The 9,006-nt window shown below is 38.1% G+C and overlaps 1 protein-coding gene across 4 annotated transcripts in view; it reads right to left on the reverse strand.

Moving 5' to 3' along the window:
* Positions 1-3,352, reverse strand: part of arhgap5 (Rho GTPase activating protein 5) — a 68,590-nt gene extending 65,238 nt beyond the window's left edge. Inside the window, exons 1-2 of one of the 4 annotated variants that reach the window (XM_008398618.2) lie at positions 3,045-3,352; positions 1,078-1,163 (exon numbers count right to left, since the gene is read on the reverse strand). The gene's annotated coding sequence lies outside the window, so the exon portion shown is untranslated. Of the gene's footprint in view, positions 1-940; positions 1,007-1,077; positions 1,164-3,044 lie in introns of those variants that run through there. The other 3 variants (XM_008398617.2, XM_008398619.2, XM_008398620.2) reach the window with 3 other exon arrangements.
* Between the last annotated feature and the right edge of the window lie 5,654 nt (positions 3,353-9,006).

Genomic DNA, 9,006 nt, shown 5'->3' on the forward strand with positions numbered 1-9,006 from the left:
ATACGGATTATAATCCTTCCTGGATTTTTTCTGTGAAGAACCCAGAGAGGGTTATTTGATTGTGCTTTCTGGAAAACAATAAATTTTTACATTTAKGMACTCCTGCAATCGTCTCACTTTTTCTGTTACAAACTGACTCCGGCCCCCAGCAGAGAAGGGAAAAGTTATGTGGCCCTCAGGAAAAAGTTTGGGGACCCCTGACGTGGTGGAACAAATAACTAGCGGCAGAATCGTGTACTACAAAAACTGCGCATGCAGCAGCGTCATTCTGGAAACTTTTGGGTACCCCCTCGTACACATGCAGAATATAGTATAGGTGGTAATGTTAGCAATTTGGTTAGATAACTAGTATTAGCTAACTTTGAAGAAGGCTAATATGTTGATTCGTGACAATAACGATGTCACAATACTCATGACTGTCACACACATTTGTGAGGTAAAAAAATAAAGATAATACTTATATGTAAGAGTTCTTGCTGTGTAAAATATTATTATTCAGGGATGACACATAGGTCTCAGTGCGTTTGGTTCACAAAAAAATGTTTTCCTGATAGTCAGTTGGTAAGAAATAAAGATTCCCATTAAATTCCATAGGAAATGAATGCGGGTCATTTTGGACCCACTCACGGAAGAATGGGGTAGTGATATATATAAAACATGCTATTTCTATAAAAGGTAAATTAAACATTTTAATTGCAAGATATCAATAACATGTTTCTTGAGGAATACCTGGAATATGAAGTGATGAAAACGTTTCATTGCAAAGACATTGCAAAAAATGACCTCACCAGGTCCAGAAAGACCCACTTATGCATCAGAGGGTTAAACTAGGGCTGAAACAATTCCTCGAATGAGTCGAGTACCTCAATTATTAAAATTCCTCAAGGAAAATGTATCTGCCTTCAAGCTTTGTTAAATTATGTTTTATTATATAGCGCACCATGTTCCAGCCGGATCATTATTTGTGGTGGGCAGCACTCTTACTTCCGCCTATGAGTTGTTGTGAAGTGCTAGCAGCATGGTGTTGAATTGTGGGACTTTCTGTGAGGGTTTGGGGAGAAATAAGGATTGTTGAACCTTGCGGTGTGATGGTTGGACTACGACAGCATTTGTGGCGTCAGAATCTCGTCATCATGGCTTTGGACTGAACCGTATTCATAGCGCTAAGAAAAAGAGAGAGAGGCAGAGAGAGAGAGATAATATTCCTCGGATAATCGTAAAATTATTCTATGGAGTACTCGATTACTAAAATATTCTTTTACAACAGCCCTACTTTAAACTATAAAACCCTCTAAATGAATGTCAGTTCATTGGGTAGAAACAAAACCTAACAAACTGTTTTAAGCGATATCAAATTAGGTGAAAAATCCTGAGACAAATGTCATAGGCAGACTAAAAGAGATGACATTGAATATAATCAAATTATTCAGAGTCCTTGTTGTTCATAAACACTTGAGAGCTAAAGGCATCACTTATTTCAAAACAACAGGATAAATAATTGCTATTTTCAACATAAATAATTACCACAATATAACCTATTACTTTGAGAATTAGATTAGCAACTCAGAATTATAGAAAATGTTCCACTGATAGGCCTGAAAGTTAGGCTGAATGAAACCTGTGAGCATAGGCACATTGCTAACATTCAGAACAGACATTTCAGAGCATCAGAACTACCCTTGACAATCTGCAGCAGAATGAAAATACATGGCAGTTAGGGCTGTGTAGTAATATCGATTTTATAGATATTTTCTTTCCTAGAAAAGAAAATCAATATTCATCCACAAGTATCGCAACATCCAACTGTCACCTTGCTCACTCACTGCTTACTTAGTCAGGAGAGTGATTAGGTCATCAGGCTTAGAGCGATTCCTTCAGATGTTAAGTGTCAAGGTTAAAATGGTATCAAACTATTCAGAGCAGGGTACTTGTGCACTTTATTTACTTTACAAATGCATGTAAGCTACAGTTTGTACTGTTTCAATTAAAAGAAACATGTTTTCTCACCACTTCTCTGATTCATTTTGTCCAGCTGTCGACTTTAAGTCTGTGTCCATGTCCAACCAGAGCCAGGTRTTGTGTAGTTGGTGCTTTTAATCAGTTTTCAGTTAAATTAAATCAGTCCAACTCTATAACAGTCACAAAATGTCACCAAAATCACTCTGTCCCTCTAAAATATTTCAGAAAATCGCAAAAGTGTATTGAATTGTATAGTTTGCTGAATATCACAATATATATCGCATTGTGAGCAGAATATCGTGCATCGTATTGAGATTATTGTATCACTACAGCCCTAATGGCGGTGCTGTTGTTTACAGTTCAAATTTTTGATCATAGCTTCTCATTAGTCAGAGAAAGATCATGTGTCAATATACTCCACTCATAACAAAATAAGGGAAAAGATGTCTACTTTAAAAAAAATTGATAGATGTAGACCATCTACAAAGACCATCCCTGCATATAACTAATTTAGAATTGTTAATTTGTCTGTTAAACTCATCATTTTATTAGTGTATAAACTTCCTTTAGAAATGTTTCAGATTGCCTATCTAAACAGCAACAAAGAAGGTAAATGTGTGGGTTTAATGACAATGATTTTGCCGGAGGAAAGAAGTGTCAGAGCAGGAATAAACAGGTTAGAGAGGATTCATTTGGAATTAAAGTGGAACTAAGAGACTGAGTTAGAATAATGCGACAGTGCTCCTTCAATAGTCACACCTGCAGTTTTGCGCCACAGTCGTAAAATATCGATTTCGCCCTAAAAATATTAGGAGGAAAAATACACACCTCTAAATCCCTTTTGACAACGTTAGCTGAACACTGCTAGCCTAGCAGAGTGAGTTAGCTAACAGCTAGCGCTAGCACCAACCCGGACGGAGATTGCTCGAGTAAAAAACACAATCTGGGCTAGTTTACCGGACCAGGTCGGGTTCTGGCACTGGTTTACTTGAACACTCCAAGTTAGAGTCGTGCGGGTACCTTTCSTCCTTAAATGAGTGCTGGGTGAGCTCATAAAGTCGGCTCAGATACATTCCCCTACCCACCTAATAACATGGTGGCTCCTAGATCCATATACCACGGAAAACAGAAGGAAGCATATCCACATTCGAAGGTTAAAAAAAATACATATTCCTTTTTCTGTTGGCAGTCGGGTTCTCCGAAAAAACTCCAAAGCCAGGTTTGATTGGAGGCGTAATACTGTTAGGTCATTACAACCAATAAGTCCATATTTTACTCTTGTCCAGGTTAGGTTGGTATCCACTGAAAACTGAAAGCTGGCTTTGCGGACTTCCTCCTTCTCTCCCAACAGCACTGCCAAGCGGCAATGGCGACACACACTCGCTCCTGCTCCCCCGCCCTGTGTGTCGACGTATCAGCCCATCCCTGTTCATCCCGGTTCACCCACACCTGGCTGTCCCTCTGTCCTTCTGTCCCTCTGTCCTTCTGTCCCTCTCTCCCTCTGTCCCTCTGTCCCTCGTCTTATTCAGATTGTACGTCATTTATGTAAAGGCCTTTTCACCTGTATGCAAACACAACAAACTGTGTTCGCAAGACAAATTATCAGTGACAAAAGTAGACCGGATAACTTCATTTTACTGGACTCAAATGGAACTTCATAACGTAAAACAACTCACTATAGAGTTGATTATTTATGATTTAATGAAACTTGTACGACAAAAAAAATATTTGGTTAAAATGTGAGTACACTGCAGCCTCATCTGCACAAATGCGCATACCGTATTATATTTATAACCAAGAGAAATCTCTTTGACATTTCTGAATAGTCATATGAAGAGTTGGGAAACTAATTATATAACTAATTATATATTATAATTATATATTCAATTACATTTACTTGATTACCTTTAAAAAACAACTTTTAGGAGTATTTTTATTACACTACTTTTTACTTTTGAGTAATTTTATAATGAAGCATTGCTTCTCTTACTTGAGTAAAATTTCTTGATTCTCTATCATCAATGGATAAAAGACAGACATGTTTTAAACAAAGATTCACCAGACACAGACACACACATTCAGTTTTTGATAAAGTTTTATATGAAATTGATCTGGAAAAATTTTCTTTTGCCTGATTTTGTTACTTATATGAATTATTGGCATTTTGGTAACTATATTTTCGTGCATCTGATAATGTAATTTTTAAATATTAAGGGATTAACAATTTGATTAGTTACTCAGTACTTGAGTGAACTTTTTACCAATTACTCTTTTGCTCTTACTAGAGTAATTCCTTGGAGAGCTATATTGTACTTCTACTTGAGTAAAAATGTGTTGAAGTGGTGCTACTCTTGAGTGCAAGTTTTAGATATACCCCACCTACCTCTGGCCATGAGCCTGACAAAGAATGCAGTGTCAACAAGACGTTTCTGATTAAAAAGACACATGAAGACACCTGAAGTAGGAGTGTACAGCTAAATCAGGCCTGATTTCCTTAATTTGGGGAAAGCAGCAATCGGTGGATACTTACATGAGAAACTGATCTTATCCATCTCCACAAAGGTCTGGAAATCATCCACTATTTTCTATTCCTCTATTGTGAGAGGACTGACTGACCGATCTGCCCACCAGGTCATGCCTGCACATGTTCCATTCACTGTTGCAAACATAACATCTTCGTCCCTATATTTAAGCAAATATTTAGACAAAAAAAATGTTGGCCAAAACCCAAATTGGCAGATCTTTTTAAAGATTGTAGTTTTCTGGCTAACCACCATCAGTTCATCCCTAGATTGAAATGAAATCAGGCCGTCTCTTGTTTTAGGTCAGTTGGTCAACCACCAAAAAGATTTCCATTTGCTAAATGCCCCAATGGTGATAGAAATAATACGTCAGATATTAATCTATTAATGAATATCATTCTGTATGTGAACTTCACAATCAGAAGTTCACATACAGAATGATAACCATCTCTTTAAGCAATGAAGAGAGCCAAGATGATGATGATGTCATGGCTTTGGAAACTCCTTGAGTTAATTGGAGACACTGCTGTGGATGTACAGTGCATCACGAAAGTGTGCACAGCACATCATTTTATTTTTCCATATTTTGTTTCAGCCCTATTAAAAATTGTATTAAATTAATCTTTCTCCTTAAAAATTTTCTCCCATGATGAAAATGTTTGAAAACATTTTTTTTTTTTCAGGCTTCAAACATAAGGATCTAAAATTATTATTTTTATGAAGAATCAACAAGTGGGACACAATTGCAAAGTGGAACAAAATTTATTGGATATTTTAAAGTTTAACAAATAAAAAACTGCAAAGTGAGGCATGCAATATTATTCGGCCCCCTTACGTTAATACTTTTTAGCACCACCCGTTACTGCGACTACAGCTGCAAGTCACTTGGTTTTTTCTCCATCAGTTTTGTACATCAAGAAACTGAAATTCTTGCCAATTCTTCCTTTCCAAACAGCTGGAGCTCAGTGAGGTTGGACGGAGAGCTCTTCTTCCAYGTTTGCTGCGTCTCCCAGGTGGCTTATGTCAAACTTTAAACCAGACTTTTTATGGATATCTTTGAGAAATTGCCGTCTTCCTGCCACTCCTCCATAAAGGCCAGATTGCATCACTGATTGTTGTCCGATGGACAGACTCTCCCATCTCAGCTGTAGATCTCTACAGTTCATCCACAGTGATCATGGGCCTCTTGGCTGCATCTCTGATCAGTCTTCTCCTTGTTCCAGATGAAAGTTTAGAGGGACGGCCGGGTCTTGGGAGATTTGCAGTGGTCTGATACTCCTCCCATTTCAATACGATCACTTGCTCAGTGCTCCTTGAGATGTTTAAAGCTTGGGGAATCTTTTTGTATCCAAATCCGGCTTTAAACTTCTCCACAACAGTATCTGGGACCTGCCTGGTGTGTTCCTTGGTCTTCATGATGCTCTCTGTGCTTTAAACACAACCCTGAGACTATCATGGAGCAGGTGCATTTATACAGTGACTTGATTACACACAGGTGAGAACAAAATACACATGATGATTTTGACTGACTGATGATTCTATTTATCATCATCAGTCACTTAGGACAACATTGGATCATTCAGAGATCTTCGCTGAACTTCTGGAGTGAGTTTGCTGCACTGAAAGTAAAGGAGCCCAATAATATCGCAAACCCCACTTTGCTGTTTTTTATTTGTTAAAGTTTAAAATATCCAATAAATTTCTTTCCACCTCATGATTGTGTCCCACTTGGTGTTGATTCTTCACAAAATAATAAACATTATAAATCTTCATGTTCAAAGCTTGAAAAGCGGCAAAAGGTTTAAAGTTCAAGGGAGCCGAGTACTTTCGCAAGGCACTGTATATTTAAATTTTTTACAGTGACAAAATAATATTTTTGTTCTGATTTTGTTCCATACACATCTATCTTTTTTTAATTTGCACCCAAATAAACATCAATTGCACATGGTTTAAAAGAGAACGTATCTTTTTAGTTTGCTTCAATATTAGTTTTTAGGAAATTAATGTTGAAATTGTACAGTGTTTGTTGATTGTAACAAATACACACATCATATACTTTATGTGGGTTTGCTAGATACAGAATGTTACTGCTTTTGGAAAAAGCTATAGCTGTAATAAGAGTTATATTTTTATCGACATATCATTCAAATGACTATCATTTTAACATGCTGTTGTTTAGAGTGGGGTGAACTTTCATGGAGGTTTGTTTTCTGTGTCTGTGCTGGTCCTGTGATGTTATAGCAGCCTGGGCAAGTTGTCTTCTTCTATCTGGTAAATGACTGGACTTTTCCAGTTCTTCTGACCGAGCATTTACACTAGAGCCACATTCACCCATTCACACACCAACACACAGATAGGCAATTTGAGGTTAAGTGCCTTGCCCAGGGACATGTGGACATGTGACAGGAGGAAGCTGGAATTAAACCTACAACCTTCTGTTTCAAGGTGACTACACTACCCACACAGTCACAGTTTATATATTAATCTTCTTCTGCTTATCTGGAGTCAGTTCGCAGGGTCATCTCATCATGTCAACCTGGGCTCATGGCGTTCCTTCTCCCCATCACCAACCGCACATCATGACAAAAYCGTGCAAATGCCTGTTTGAACACTAGCACGTTCACCCAAAGGTCAAAGAGTCATTTGAGCTGTGGTGGCGCAGGGGTTAAGCACAACCCACATAAGGCAGCCTTGGTCCTCAACGTGGCCGTCACAGGTTTGATTCCCAGCCTGGTGACCTTTGCCACATGTCTTCCCCCTTTCTCATGACCCTCTTTCCTGTCCACTAGAGCCAATAAAACCTTAAAAAAAAAAACAAAGAGTAATCTGAGTGAGGAAATGAGCAGCTTGACTGATGGACGACTGCAGCTGCACCGGTACCACACGGCTCTTTAAGTTCTGCTCAGAGCTCCAGGATGATCAGTCTGGATTAATCTAAACGATAATAAACCATCAYCAACATTTCCCATCAGATCAATATGGTCTCTGAACAAACACTCTCTCTGAATCCTTCCATTAGCGATGTTCTCCATCAGATCCAAAACGCTCCACAATTACACAGCTCACCTTTGCGCTGCTACTTATATATGTGTGATTTTCTACACACCTTGATCACCTTAAAATAATCAAACCTGTTTGGAGTTTAGTGAAAATGAAATGACCCCATAGATGCATTTCATGTGCTTCGGTGAACAGACCGACACGTTACATCTTTATGAGACAAAAAGTGAGGAAAAGACTGAGTGAGGTTTTTACATCCTTTTATTTTTATTTTCTTTATTTTGTGTGCATGTTTGGTTATTTTCTGAGGACAAATGCGGTTCAGTTTCAATGTTTATGTTTAAACAATAAAATATTAAAATAATGAAAAAAACATCGGGTTTGATGCTTCGTGGTCTAAATAACTGAATGGAGTCAGATTTCAGTGTATTTAGGTGAGTTTTGAGGCTTTGTGGTTTGATATTGTTCACAGAAAAAGTTTATGTGATAGACTTGTACGTAAAATATGGCAACGCACTGTTGCCCTATTAGGGATTTGGGTTTTTCAGTGTTTATTTTGGATCAGTTTCGCTGTGAGTCTTTGTCGGTGTCCTGTCTCCTTCCTCTTAAATGCGTACTTCCAGTAATTTTGTACAGTTGCTACTGGTGCTGTTATTGATATCTTGCAATTAAAATGTTTAATTTACCTTTTATAGAAATAGCATGTTTTATATATATCACTACCCCATTCTTCCGTGAGTGGGTCCAAAATGACCCGCATTCATTTCCTATGGAATTTAATGGGAATCTTTATTTCTTACCAACTGACTATCAGGAAAACATTTTTTTGTGAACCAAACGCACTGAGACCTATGTGTCATCCCTGAATAATAATATTTTACACAGCAAGAACTCTTACATATAAGTATTATCTTTATTTTTTTACCTCACAAATGTGTGTGACAGTCATGAGTATTGTGACATCGTTATTGTCACGAATCAACATATTAGCCTTCTTCAAAGTTAGCTAATACTAGTTATCTAACCAAATTGCTAACATTACCACCTATACTATATTCTGCATGTGTACGAGGGGGTACCCAAAAGTTTCCAGAATGACGCTGCTGCATGCGCAGTTTTTGTAGTACACGATTCTGCCGCTAGTTATTTGTTCCACCACGTCAGGGGTCCCCAAACTTTTTCCTGAGGGCCACATAACTTTTCCCTCATGTGGTGGGGGGCCGGAGTCAGTTTGTAACAGAAAAAGTGAGACGATTGCAGGAGTKCMTAAATGTAAAAATTTATTGTTTTCCAGAAAGCACAATCAAATAACCCTCTCTGGGTTCTTCACAGAAAAAATCCAGGAAGGATTATAATCCGTATTTTCCTAACTGAGCCGCACCGGACTATAAACCACAACCCCAAAGTTTTTTTTTTTAAACCAGTAAACATACACATATAGGCCGCAGAGATCTCTACCGCTCCAGCAGAGGGGGGCGGACACCCAAAATTTGAGTCATAACAGGTCAATTGAATATCACATTTA

The sequence above is a fragment of the Poecilia reticulata genome, linkage group LG22 (assembly GCF_000633615.1).
Source record: "Poecilia reticulata strain Guanapo linkage group LG22, Guppy_female_1.0+MT, whole genome shotgun sequence".
NCBI classification, from domain to species: Eukaryota; Metazoa; Chordata; class Actinopteri; order Cyprinodontiformes; family Poeciliidae; genus Poecilia; species Poecilia reticulata.